Raw genomic sequence first — 14,879 nt, 5'->3', positions numbered from 1 at the left:
ACACACACACACACACACACACACACACACACACACACACACACACACACACACACACACACACACACAAACGCACACTCGCATGCATGCATGCACGCACGCACGCATCCCCGACACACGCGCACACATGCACACACAAACGCACGCATGCCGGCACGCGCACACATATACAGTACACATGAAAATCAAATAATTCCTAAAAAGTGAAACCAAATCGCCCAAAACGTCGATGACTGTGCCCCGCTGACCACTGAACGAACCGGAATCACGAACGCCGTATTTACCTTCTTTCTTGATTACAAACAGGTGGACAGACAATGTGAACCCTCCCTATATATAGTCATGCATCGCCGCAATAAGCAAATAAAGGTATTACATTCGCGGCGAAAAATATACCCCATTTCCCAAAGCTAGCCATCACGTCACGATATTGCTTGAATCAGTTTCACCAGTGTGTGTGCTGCCGCCGCCGCCGCTGCTGCTGCTGCTGCNACACTTAATCGATCGCTCGCGTGTACGTCTCGCCTGCCGTGTGCGTGCTTCGCTCCTTTTAGCTCACCTTGACATCGTCAGCTGAAACTAATGCCATGGTTCGTCGTCCGTCGTACCCCGTCCGCCGCGTCCGTCCGTCCGCCGTCCGTCCGTCCGTCACATTTGTCTACGGTCAACGATAACTCAAGAACCGTTACGCCACATGTTTGAAATTGGAGTATAGTTTTTACTGCTATGCTACCATATTAAACGTCCTATTTGGAGCACGCCAGTCGACGTACTTTTGAGCACGGCATTTTTTGCCAAAATGGGAATTGCCATTAGTCAGTTCAGGTTCAACGGATTTGCTCATTTTTTTGGTATGTGAAATGAATAGGCAGGGTTTTTGAATATTAAATTTTTTATGACAAATTAGGTAGGGTTGGCAATTATATAGCAATATTATATAGACACGCAGATAACAAACAGTCGTCGTGTCACACTCCGCTGTTCGTTTACAAGATTTCATTGACAATACTTAATCAAAATCCTGCTATGAACATATTATGATTTATACTATTATTATTATATATTATATTAAGAAACATCAAGCGGGTATAGCGCCATCTACCGTCACAAATTGTGATTCATTTTGTTTTATAAATTATTTATAATTTATATAATAATATTATTATTATTTACTAAAAAATTACACATAATTATCAAGAGTATATAATGGGAGTTCTCCATATATACTCTTCGTTCTATAATGTACGTCATGTTGCTCAATTAAAACTGACTTCTCTCACTCACTCATGTAGTCCTTTTTTGTGGTGAGCTACAGTGTCATTGACAATTTCATTTGTCTCCTTTTCACGTCGGTCCATCTGCCTTGATTATTAGTCCGCACGCACGCGTGCACGCACACGCGCACGTACGCATACCCCGACACACGCGCACATGCACCGACGCACAGCCGACGTGAATATGAACGTACGCACGCACAGACGCAGGCAAACACAGAATCACGCGCACACGCACGTACGCACCACACACGCGTACGCACGCACATGCAAATACGACTATATATACGCTGCGTGCTGCGTATACCCATGCAGTTTCAATCCACTCGGATGGTCTGGCCTGATGACGAGAGTCGAGTGAATGATGTAGCTGCCTCTTATTTGCTCCTGAGGCTTCAACTATACGCGCTGGATTCTAGATTCACTCCGATCGCCACGACGCTATCATGGTTAGTCTGAAAGCGTTATAAGTGAGTGGGCTGTAACTATGTGGATACGATGTCGACATGCCGACACGCACCTCACGGAAAGTTACGCTAGTAACTAGAAACGATCCGACGTCGCCGCGCGGAGCTAACGAATTCTGATGTCAGGGACTGTATACGCGTACGAACACACACACACACACAACACACACGCGCGCGCACACACACACACACACACACACACACGCACACACGCACATACGCACGCACGCACGCACACTCGCATGCATGCATGCAGCTCCCGCAAGCATCCCCCACACATGCACACACACACAACACACACACACACACACACACACACACACACCACACACACACACACACAACACACCAAACGCACACCGCATGCATGCATGCACGCACCCCGACACACGCGCACACATGCACACACAAACGCACGCATGCCGCACGCGCACACATAATACATCAACATGAAAATCAAATAATTCCTAAAAAATGAAACCAAATCGCCCAAAACGTCGATGACTGTGCCCGCTACCACTGAACGAGCCGGAATCACGAACGCCGTATTTACCTTCTTTCTTGATTACAAACAGGTAGAGACAATGGAACCGCTCCCCCTATATATCGTCATGCATCGCCGCATAACAAAATAAAAGATTTTTACAATTCGCGCGAAAAAATACCCATTCCCAAAGCTAGCCATCACGTCACGATATGCTTGAATCAGTTTCAACCATGTGCGTGCTGCCGCCCGCGCCGCTGCTGCTGCTGCGGCTTCGCTCCGCCGCCGCTGCCTCTTCCGCTGCCGCTGCTACTGTTGCTGCCGCCGCTGCTGCTACTGCTGCTGCTGCTGCTGTTGCTGCTGCCGCTGCTGCTGCTGCTGCTGCTGCTGCCGCCGCCGCTGCTGCTGCTGCCGCCGCCGCCGCTGCTGCTGCTCGGTGGGAGTCTCACGTTGTTAGAACCCAGTGCGGTGTCTGTTCGCACGGCTGTTGATTTACCGTGGGGCTTCCATGTTTTTTCAAGACGTTTCTGTTTGATTACTTTTCCTCAGCTTCCACTGTCATCACTCTGAACCATTACCGTTATGTGTCTATATATATAAATAGCATGGTCATGTTCAAGACGTTTTCGGTTTATTACTTTTACTCAGCTTTCACTGCCAGTACACTGTACCGTTACTTTTGAAAAAAACATATATATGTATACATACATAATATACATGTATATATATATATACATGTATAATGTATGTATACATATAAATAAATAAAAATATATACATATGATATAAATATACATAATCATGCATGCGTCATCCATTAGCAGTGTAAATGATGTTGTAACTGGCTACGAGAATAAAGCATATTGTGAAGTCGGTACGTGTTTAATTGAACAATATTAGCTAAGAACTCTCTAATGGCGATGTAGTGGGCATGCAGGATGCGGACGCGCCGAGAATAGCAATGTCACGTCCTGAAAGCAGCGTGCATGTGTACACGTACGTTTCTCCTAGCGCTATAGCTTCCTTCCTTCCTTTGCAAGAGGAGCTTTAACGTATTTAAGCGTATTAGCGCTTCCCGGCTCTCATTTGCCGCATTTCCGTTTCTCGTTGCAGAGCTGGAGAGACGGATACGGGCCAACGACAGGGAGTACAATTCCAAGTTCACCTATGCAGTAAGTATGCGTGCCCGTGCGCGGGTCACTGCTGCTGCTGCCTGTTGCCGGCCTCGTGTGCGTGCAATGCATGCATGCTATGTATGCGTGCGTGCATGATGTGCGTGCGTGCGTGCGTGCTGTGCGTGCGTGCGTACCTGCGTGCGTGCTATGTGTGCGTGCGTGTGTGCGTGCGTGCGTGCGTGCGTGCGTACATGCTGTGCGTGCGTGCGTACATGCGTGTGTTCGTACCTGCGTGCGTGCGTGCGTGCGGGCGTGCATGCTATGTGTGCGTGCGTTTGTTCGTACCTGCGTGCGTGCTATGTGTGCATGCCTGTGTGCATGCATGCTGTGCGTACATGCGTGCGTGCGTACATATGCTCTGCGCGGAAAGCATGGCCTTCTTAAAGGGACGCAGTGTGACGTTTTAGACGCTGTTATCAAGATGCTAGATCAATAGTTAGGATCGCACGTATGTTGTGTGCTGGAATTTACATGTTATCTACAGCACCTGAGAAAGAGAAATTGAGAGAGGAGAGAGAGAGAGAGAGAGAGAGAGAGAGAGAGAGAGGAGAGAGAGAGAGAGGAGAGAGAGAGAGAGAGAGAGGAAGAGAGACAGATGAGAGAGAGAGAGAAGATGAGAGCGCGCGCGAGAGGGCGAGAGCGAAAGCGAGAGAGAGAGAGCGAGAGAGCAAGAGATATGAGATTATTCTACAGCACTGAGAGCGAGAGAGAAGAGAGAGAGAGGAGGAGGGAGATAGAGAAAGAGAGAGAGAGAGAGAGCAGAGGAGAGAGAGAGAGATGAGAAGAGCGAGAGAGAAGAGAGTAGAGAGAAGCACGCAGCGAGAGAGTATATGGGATTGAGTAAAGAGAGCGCCGCGTGCGAAAGAGAGAGAAATCGAGAGGGGGAGAAAAGAGAGAGAGAGAGAGAGAGAGAGAGAGAGAGAGAGAGAGAGAGAGAGAGAGAGAGAGAGAGAGAGAGAGAAATCAAGAGGGAGAGAGCGAGAGAGCCTAGTCACTTACTGCGGAACCTCAGCGATGGATCAGCGGCAGACGATAGATCGATACACGGTCATCCCAGCACGCGCCATGCAGCCGTCTGCGCGGCGGCAAAGCTGTGCCGACAGGCCTTGTAGACTCTTATATGCCTTATGAGGCTGCCTTATATGTCTTATATGTCTTATATGCCTTATATGCCTTATATGCCTTATATGCCTTATATGCCTTATTATGGGTCTTATATGCCTTATAGGTCTTATAGGTCTTATATGTCTTATATGCCTTATATGCCTTATATGTCATATATGCCTTATATGTCATATATGCCTTATTATGGGTCTTATATGCCTTATAGGTCTTATAGGTCTTATATGTCTTATATGCCTTATATGCCTTATATGCCTCGTGAGGCTGCCTTATATGTCTTATATGCCTTATATGCCTTGTGAGGCTGTCTTATATGTCTTATATGCTTTATATGCAATATATGACTTATATGCCTTATATGCCTTATAGGTCTTATAGGTCTTATATGCCTTATGAGGCTGCCAATTATATGTCTTATATGACTTATATGCTTTATATGCCATATATGCCTTATTATGGGTCTTATATGCCTTATAGGTCTTATAGGTCTTATATGCCTTATATGCCTTATATGTCTTATATGCCTTATATGCCCTGTGAGGCTGCCTTATATGTCTTATATGCCTTATATGCCTTATATGCCTTATATGCCATATATGCCTTATTATGGGTCTTATATGCCTTATAGGTCTTATATGCCTTATATGCCATATATGCCTTATTATGGGTCTTATATGCCTTATAGGTCTTATAGGTCTTATATGCCTTATATGCCTTATATGCCATATATGCCTTATTATGGGTCTTATATGCCTTATAGATCTTATATGCCTTATATGTCTTATTGGCCTTGTGTGCTGTATAGGACTTATATCACTGCAGTGAGAAGCTAAAGGTAAATAAGACCGGAGTAATTCTGCCGCCGCGCGCCGTGGGTGGGTGGAGGGGGGGGTGGATGGGGGAGGAGAGGGTGGAGTGAGCTAGGGGAGTGGAGTGGTTTCCGTTGATCGTATCTATACTGCGGTGATGAGTTCTTCTGCAGCGGCGATTCCCGTGTTTGTAATCGAACGTCACTTGCTATATATACCGAGCGCCTGAGCATCGCAATCATGGCTGTGCAGCAGTAGCAGCAGCAGCAGCAGCAGCAGCAGCAGCAGCAGCAGCAGTTATGTTGTCAAGCAGCATGCTCAGCAGCAGCAGCAGCAGGCAGCAGCAGCAGTCGAGTAGCTAGGCAGCAGGCAGCAGCAGGCAGCAGTTAGTAGCAGCAGCCAGGCAGCAGCATCAGTAGTAGTGAGTAGTAGTAGCCAGCAGCGAGCAGCAGCAGCACAGCCGCAGCAGCAGCCAGCAGCAGCAGTAGTAAGTAGTAGCAGCAGCCAGCAGCACGCACAGGCAGCAGCAGCAGCGCAGCAGCGAGCTTAGTAGTTCAGTATAGCAGCAGCCCCGTAGCCACGCAGTAGTCAAGTAGTAGGTCAGTTAGCGAGTAGCCTTTCATGCAGCAGCAAGCAGGCAGCCTCTCCATGCTGACACATCTTCCTTTTCCCACACACACACACGGCGCACACCACACACAACACAACACACACAACACACACACACACAGCACACCACACCACACCACACACAACACACATCACACACACCGAGAGTGCTGTCAGCGGTCGGCATGTTGAACCCCCAGACGGGATGCAATTATGTGTTCTCGCTGAAATCTTCTCCCGTCAGTTGTTAGAATTACAGAGATTCAAACGTACATTCCGATTTTGTCCTCGGAAAACGTAATTGTAAACGCAGCACCGCGTGGCGCACATATGCGTTTCACGTCACCATCCCTCTCCCGATCGTTATAAGAATTTACAGAATTCGTTCAGCATTTTCTGTTTTCGCGCGAACTCTCGCAAAAGAAAAAATAAAAATCCCTTTCTCTCTATTATCTCCTGCCCTCTCTCCCTCCTTCCCCGCACCTGCCCCCACTGATCTAACCTTGAAAAAAATAAAACTAACCTCCTGCCTTAAACATATAACCACTCCTAAATGAATCAACCACACCACGAAAAGAAAAATAGACAAAGGTTCCGCATGGTCCAAAACCCCCCCAACAACCCTTAAGCTGCAATATGTCTTTCACGTCTTTCTCTGTCCCTCTGCAATCTCTCCCATTCAATAGTCGAATGCCAATCCTATTATATCAATCATCTACGGTGATTCAAAACGCTGACGTTCGATTTCTTGCTGCCGTAACCACTGGCATGTAAACACCTACCACCGTGCTGTAAGCTTTATCATTATTCATCATCCAGTGGCTATTATGCCCGGCAGGCCGTGCGTATATTTGGAACGGCTGCGGGCACGCGGTCTTCGATTCCTAACGATGCCCGGCAGTTTTTTAATTTTTAGCCGTCTATCTCAAGTAAACAATGGTGTTAGGGTTTTAGAGTTAGGATTAGGGTTGCGGGGTCCTAGGTGTTAAAGCGTTTAGGCGTAGATTAGCGGTTTTTCGTTAAGGGTTTCAGGGTTAGGGTTCAGAGTTAGGGGCTTAAATGAACTGCCGGCATTTAGTCGAGAAAACGAAGACCGTGGCCCGGCTGCCGAGCGCCATATAGCCACAGCGATATTAATCATGCATATATTATAAGTATCTATATATCTAATATTACCGTAGAGGCTATTAAATTAATATTATTATTATCGATTATATTATTATCAGCAAGCTAGACCCTAATACCGGCGGAACGGATAATACCTATTATTTACTTTCTGATTATTATATATATTATCTGTATAATATATAAAGTTGCTTCTAGCCAAATTAGTCCGTATATACTCGCATAACTAGAGACACACGCCAGCCTAGAAGTGAAATACTAAAGATATAAGTACCATGCGCCCATTCCTCCTCTGTTCATTCTTCCCCCATACATCTCTCCATCCACTATCACAGCATCTGCGGGGATTCGGATAGCGCGCTGTTCCTTCCTCCCATTGAGAACGCCATGTCTATACAATAGCTTTCACGAACATCAGTTCTGCCTCCTCCTCTTCCTATGCCTTCCTCAGCCGTCGGCGAGCTACCCATTCATCAGCCAGATGTCGCAACTACCCGCACTGGCGTCTGTTACCCATTTGCAACGCAGGGCCGGGGGGCCGGGTGTTTAGTGAGTTCGGCCTCCTTCAGCAAGCACCACACACGCCACAGACACACAAAACACACACACGCGCGGACACAGCCATGAGCAGTAAAATCGGCTTTTGCTGATAAAGCATTGAAAAATCTCCGCGCGCGGAAATCACGATACAATATATTATATATATATATATATATATATATATATATATACATACATATATACATATATACATATATATAGATCGCTTCGTACTCCGCTGCTAGGGGAATTTAATAACCTCATAAAGTGTGATGAGTCGGCTCAACTGCAGCTGCGCAGGTGACCTATAAGGCCTATACAGCCCACAGGGCCAATAAGGCGTATACGGCCCATACAGCCCACAAGGCCAATAATGCATATATTATAAGGTCTATACGACCCATAAGGCCTATAATGCATATAAAACCAATAATGCCAATCAGGCCTATAAGGTCCATAAGGCATATAAGTCCTATACCGCCCACAAGGCCAATAAGACGCATAAAGCATATAAGACCCATAAGGCATATATGACATATAAGGCATATAAGACGTATAAGAAATATAAGAGTCTACAAGGCCTGTCGGCACAGCTTTGCCGCCGCGCAGACAGCTGGCGCGTGCTGGGATGACCGTGTATCGATCTATCGTCTGCCGCTGATCCATCGCTGAGGTTCCGTTTTTTCTCTCTACTTCTCTCTCTCTCTCTCTCTCTCTTTCTCTCCTCCCCTCTGCTCTCTCTCTCTCTCGCTCTTCTCTCTCTCGCCTCTCTCTGCTCTCTCGTCTCTCTCTCTTCTCGTTCTCTCTCTTCTCTCTCCTCTCTCTCTCTCCTCTTCTCTTCTCTGTCCCTCGCTCGCTTCGCTTCTCTGTCCCTCTCTGTCTCTCTCTGTCTCTGCGATTTCTCCTCGCTGTCTCTCTCTCTCCTCTCTCTCCTCTCTCTCTCTCTCCTCTCTCTCTCCCTCACTCCTCTCGCTCTTTGTTGTCCAAAATCTCCATAACACTTTCCCCTCTCCACTTCTTTCTCTCTCTCTCTCGGTTCTCTCTCTCCTCTCCCCCCTTCTCTCCCTGCTTTCTCTCGCTCTCCCGCGTCTTTACTCTTCCGCTCTGTCTTCTTATTTCGTGATTGTCCCTCCTGGCTTTCTGTCTCGCTCTTCTCTCCTGTGTCCGCTGCTCAATTCTCGCGCATTCCCCTCTCGCTCACTCTCGCTCACTGCTCGCGTTCTCTCGCTATAGGTTGACTTTATTACAACATCCAGGGAGAGAGCACGCTGCGAGCGGGATCTTGCTTGCGAGTAAGAGGTAAGAAAGAGAGAGAGAGAGAGAGAGAGAGAGAGAGAGAGAGAGAGAGAGAGAGAGAGAGAGAGAGAGAGAGAGAGAGAGAGAGAAAGAGAGAGAGAGAGAGAGAGAGAGAGAGATGGTGCGAGCGAGCGAGAGAGAGAGAGAGAGATGATACCGAGGGAGACTTTCTTGGATGCGTATTGAATTTTGCTTGAAAGGAAAAGTGTGTTGTCGACGGTGTGCGTTTGGACATTTTTCGCGAGCGCGAAAGTGTGACGGTTAACGTGTTTTGCGACTGGCACATATGTCCGCTATGTGTGTGTCTTCCCTCGCTGGTTGAAGTGATTTGTTTTTCCTGCTCTTCTCGCTTTTATGAATCTCCCTCTCTCGTGTTCACTCTCTCGCGCGCGCGCTCTCTCTCTCTCTCTCTCGCTCTCTCGCACGCGCTCTCTCTCACACACTCATTCTCTCTCACTCTCTCGCTGCCACCCTCTCCCTCTCGAGTGATACCCGCGTCGAAAATTATTCCTGCGATAGATAGCATAGATAGATAGAGTAGATAGATAGATTTAGATAGATAATAGATAGCATAGATAGATAGATGATAGATAGGATAGGTGGAATGGCGTATGGATGGGATGGATGGGACGGATGGGATAGGATGGGATGGATAGATAGATAGATCGATAGATAGATAGAAATCGATCGTGAGAAAGTAGGAATATTGAGAAGAGAAAGAGAGAGAGATTGAATGAGAGCGCAGAGGAGGGACGAGAAAGGGGAGAGAAAGAGAGAGGAGTATTGCGGACCGCCGTATAAATCGGCAGACATGTCGTCCCCTCGCTGCCTTGCGAGCCGATCCAAGCTTACAACGCCAATAAAACGCGTTAGGACTAACAGCCGAACGCTCGACATGTACGATGACGAAGCGACGCGGACGAGATTTTCCTGGCCCATTCGGCCGCTGCTCACGTCAAAGCACTCTGTTAGTAGCTGCCCAGTACTAGTCTGTGCGTCCAAGTATCTAGGCTTGGCCCAATGCTAGCTGATATCCCAGTACTAGCTGCCTAGTACTAACTGCCCAGTACTAGCTGCCCAGTACTAGCTGCCCATGCAGTACTAGCTGCCCAGTACTATCCACTGCCGCAGTACTAGCTGCCCCAGTACTAATCCACTGCAGTTAACTAGCCTGCCCAGTCTCAGCACTGCAGTACTAGCTGCCCTCAGTATACTAGCCACCCCAGTACTTAGCACCCCAGCTTTGACTAGCACTATCAGTACTAGCTGTCCCCAGTACTAAGCACTTCCAGCTAAACTAGCACTATCAGTACTAGCTGCCCAGTACTAGCACTCCAGTACTAGCACTATCAGTACTAGCTGCCCAGTACTAGCACTCCAGTACTAGCACTATCAGTACTAGCTGCCCAGTACTACAAATTAAAAAAATAATAGCACTCCGAGGTACTAGCACTCATCGAGTTACTAGCTGCCCCCAGTACTACACTCCAGTACTTAGCCCACTACGAGTACTAGCTGCCCCAATACTAGCACTCGAGTCTAGCACATAGTACTGCTGCCCCGATTTACTAGCACTCCAGACTTAGCCACTATCAGTACTAGCCTGCCCATGTACTAGCACTCCGGAGTACTAGGCACTATCAGGTTACTAGCCTGCCCCCAGTACTAGCACTCGCAGTACTAGCACTATCAGTACAATACTTAGCTGCCCAGTTACTAGCACTCATTACTAGCCACTATCAGTGACTAGCTGCCAGTTACTAGCACTCCAGCAGTCTACTCCACTAGCACTCCAGGAGTACTCCAGCAGCCACTCCAGAGTACATCCAGCATGTACTCCCGCTACCAGCAGCGGCGTTTGCTGCGTCATGCATCACTGTGTCAGAGACACACTTGTTTGGGTCGCATCAATGTGTGCAAAAAGTTTGGTAAATAAATTCGAAATTACATTTACCACCAAGTTTTAATGTGTACGTGCCTACATTGGCTTTAATACTCCACTTAGACGCTGCTTCAAATGATGCTCTCTGGCACACGCTTCGTCACCAGACCGTACACACGCAACTATGTACAGTTAAGGCCCACGGTGATAGAGCTTACTACAGTACATGCAGGGATTGCTTAACTGTGGTTCCATGAACCCCTTTGGGGTCCGTGAGCGTAGGCCTTCAGGGGTCCTGTGAACCAGCCGTAGCTATGGAAAATTATTGTGTTTATGTGCTTATGTGCATTTTTCTGGCGGAAGGGATCCGTTTAGCCTTTCACCAGATTCTCTGTTTAAGGCCCTTGGACTAAAAAAGAGTTGAAGAACCACTGTCTCCACAGTACAATTGGCTTACAATCAGTTTTTTTGTCAACAATGGACCCGTTTTGCTTCATGAGTTGAAAACTCTGCGCAAACAGCTTTTCACCTTTCGCCATTGTCTTCGCCTGACTCGGTTACTCTCTCTTGGGACTGCGGGCATATCACAATTAGCGCTATCTAATTAGTCTAGATTAACAGCTGATATGCACCTAATGAAATGCCTATACACACCGCCTGCCCAGCCACATCCGTCCCTCGAGCCACCAGGCCCCGTTTATGATCTGAACGCTGAACATTTTTTATAACTGCCAACGCGCTGGCGAGTGCAATTTTTGCGTGCTACACAAGTACGGCCCTCGACTATTCAATTAACTGGCCGGGCATCATTAAAACCGAGGATTTTTTTCATTAACCACTCGTATATTTATGATTAGGCCAATTAAAAATACGATTGGAAAAGCTCAACGGTAACATTGTTAATTTTAGTGAAACGGCACTTGATGTCGAGCAAGGTAACGCCACATTACAGCAGCTACGTACCGTGCACCGCATTTGGTGGCTCTCGGTAGGCCTTTACTTACTACTACAGACTTTCAATACCCGCTACAACCACCAATTGCTGCTTAACAATATAAACTTCATTGTAAGTGACAACTATGCTTTTGAAGCTTAAATATTTTCATGCCAAACTGAAAAGAAAAGCAGAAACAAAAAATTTGGCGGCGAAGAAACAAAGCAGCGCAGATTCTATAAGTGCCCAGCAGAGCGGAAAAAGTGCTTCAGTTGGTGCACTTAGTTGAAAGAAAATACCCGCAAAATCTATCTATCTATCTATCTATCTTATCTATCCATCCATCCTCCATCCGATCACATCCATCCCATCCATCCACTCCATCCATCCATCCATCCATCCCATCCATCCATCCATCCATCCATCCATCCATCCATCCATCCATCCATCCATCCATCCATCCATCCATCCATCCATCCATCCATTCCACCATCCATCCATCATCCATCCATCCATCCATCCATCCATCCATCCATCCAGTCCATCCATCCATCCATCCATCCATCCAATCATCCATCCATCCATCCAGTCATCCAATCCATCCATCCATCCATCCATCCATCCATCCATCCATCCATCCAATCACAATCCATCTCATCCAAATCCCATCCAGTCCATCCAATATCCATCCATCAGCCAGCCATCCCTCCGTCCGATCACTCTCATCGCATTGTCATGCCATTGCCATCCCATGCCATGCCATGCCATAGCCATCCCATAGCCATGCCATATTCCCATTTCCATCTCAGTCATATCCCATCCCATCCCAGTCCGGGCTCCCATCCACTGCCACCCATGCTCATCCCATTCCCATCGTCTTCTATCCAATCCAAAACAATATCAAGTGCCGCATTAGCCGACAGTGGCTCATCTTAGTGAGGGTCTGGCCTGCCTCGGTACTGTACTGGCCTTCGTTTTCTTTGCAAAGTTTGAAAGCCTGCTTCTATCGCTTAAAACCGCCGCCTACGATCTCATCAAAGCTGTGTAGCCATAGGTATTAACATTAAAACTAAACGCCTAACAAGATGCACTACCTACTCCTATTCACCTGCTGCGACTGTCTTATATTTTGTGTGCATAATGTATCACTAGTTAATCAAATAATCAAAGATGGCATCGCCCTTCGATTGCATTGGTGATAATGTCTAGAAAATAGCATGGATAACCTAAATTCATTTGAGCTTGCCTGAAATTTACAGGTTAAAATCAAGTATATTCAGGCAGGCTGACAATTTCGCCCCCTCAGTTGCTGCAGGCTTAATAATTAAACACATCTGGCATGTGCAGGTCGTGCATGATTTAATAGAAAAGTGACGCAGTTTCACCCCCCATCATGAGTAATGGGTTGCCCCGGGGATTTTTGCCTGCCATTTCGGTATGACGGTTAGCCACCGAGGCATCCAGGGTGCTCATTAATATCAGACTGCCTTTAGAAATATATGATTTAAGCGAGTGTAAACCGTTGTTCTCAACAAACTTTTGTCTTGCAATTGAACTGCAAAATGTAGCCCTCAATCATCCACACAGGTATGGGCTCTAATAATTAGCAAAAATGAGTTTCAGTCCTTTCGTTAACACTTAACACGTCAACAAATCCATGTTTAAACTCTCCTCTGAGCGGCGTTCAAATGTTATCATGACACTTACTCTTCGCACGTCAGTGGGAAAGGCACCATTTCATGGCGTCCTTTCAATAAGAGTGATTAAAAAATGCGTAGGCTCCAGCTGCCCTGACAAAAGGTTTTTCACTCTTGTCGCGCTTAGTGCCATGTCCTGCAGACATAATGTCCTGCGATAAACTGACCTTTTCCCCAACTGCCCTTTGACCTGTGCCACCTCAAAATTTCGCACTGGTGATGCGTTTCCTGCCCATTCACACTATTACAACCGAATATTTAAAGAGCATAGTCGAGCCGTTCAGATTTGCCTGCCGCATTCCGATACTCCTCCTCATACCTTAAGTTAAGGGGCGAAATATTCCCCCTCTGGTTGGACACATCTTGGACCTTTGAACCCTTGATCCCCCAAATTAGCGTTATTCCCTGAGTCTGTTTTTCCGATCCCCCCACGTCCCCGAGTATCGTCACCGTTACGTCGAACCTGCCGGTTAAGATTTGTGACCAACTGTTGATGGACAGACGCACGCGACGCACGCTTAACGTGGATATCGCCTGTGTGGTGGCTGCCGCGGACAATCATACGATTCTTACAAGCTTGATCTGACTTCGTCAGATAATGCTTAAAAATAACTATACAATAATATTAAAGTATAAATAGACCTGAAAATAATTAATAAAATAATAATAGCTAGTAAATACGAATAAATAGAAAAAAAACAATAGCTAGGAGAATTTTTTCAATTTTTAACTTTTTAAATGTCTTTGTTAATGACATGTAGATTAAATCTTATTTTTAAATTTTGAAATTAACGCCTGAAGATGGCGAGCAAAGTACATACTAAAGAGTCAAAAAGTAAAGGAGAAATTTTCTTTCGCCCAGCTGGAGATTCGGAACCGGCCGATCTCGCGGCGTTTCATTGAAATACCGAGCTCCTACCGGACTTTGGGCCCCTACTACGACTACGCTACGGCGGCGCCCGTCAAGATGACGCCGCAATAATTTCGACGTACGATGATGATTGAATCTTTGATTTTAATGCAATTTTTTTTTTACTTTTTAACTTTTTTAAATTTTTTGTTCTCAGCAGAGCACATCTCAAGACGTTCAGGCTGATTCTGAATATATCTTCAGTTACGCGATTTGATGTAAAAAATCACGAGAGAAAGCTGCAGGTTCAAACACAACACCACACACACACAAAGAGATTAGCCTCTTCTATGAGTATCGATCTTAGTCCATGCTAGCGCAGTTTACCACTGATAAATACGCCAGGAGCGGCATACGGGACAATGAGGAAGAAAGTAGAGAGGTGTGCGAGCGGACCGAGGGCGAGCAAAAAAGGAAGAAAGGACGGAAGGACCGATGAGAGAACAGCATCAAGCGAAGTAGAGACAGCATAGATGCTAGAATGAGCAGGGAGCAGAGAGAGATGACGAGGCGAGAGAGGGGACGAGACGCGATAGTATGAGCAGATGAGAGAGA

This window comes from Priapulus caudatus, unplaced genomic scaffold (genome assembly GCF_000485595.1).
Source record: "Priapulus caudatus unplaced genomic scaffold, Priapulus_caudatus-5.0.1 Scaffold23, whole genome shotgun sequence".
Lineage (NCBI taxonomy): Eukaryota > Metazoa > Priapulida > Priapulimorpha > Priapulimorphida > Priapulidae > Priapulus > Priapulus caudatus.
Note: the sequence above shows the minus strand (reverse complement) of the source record.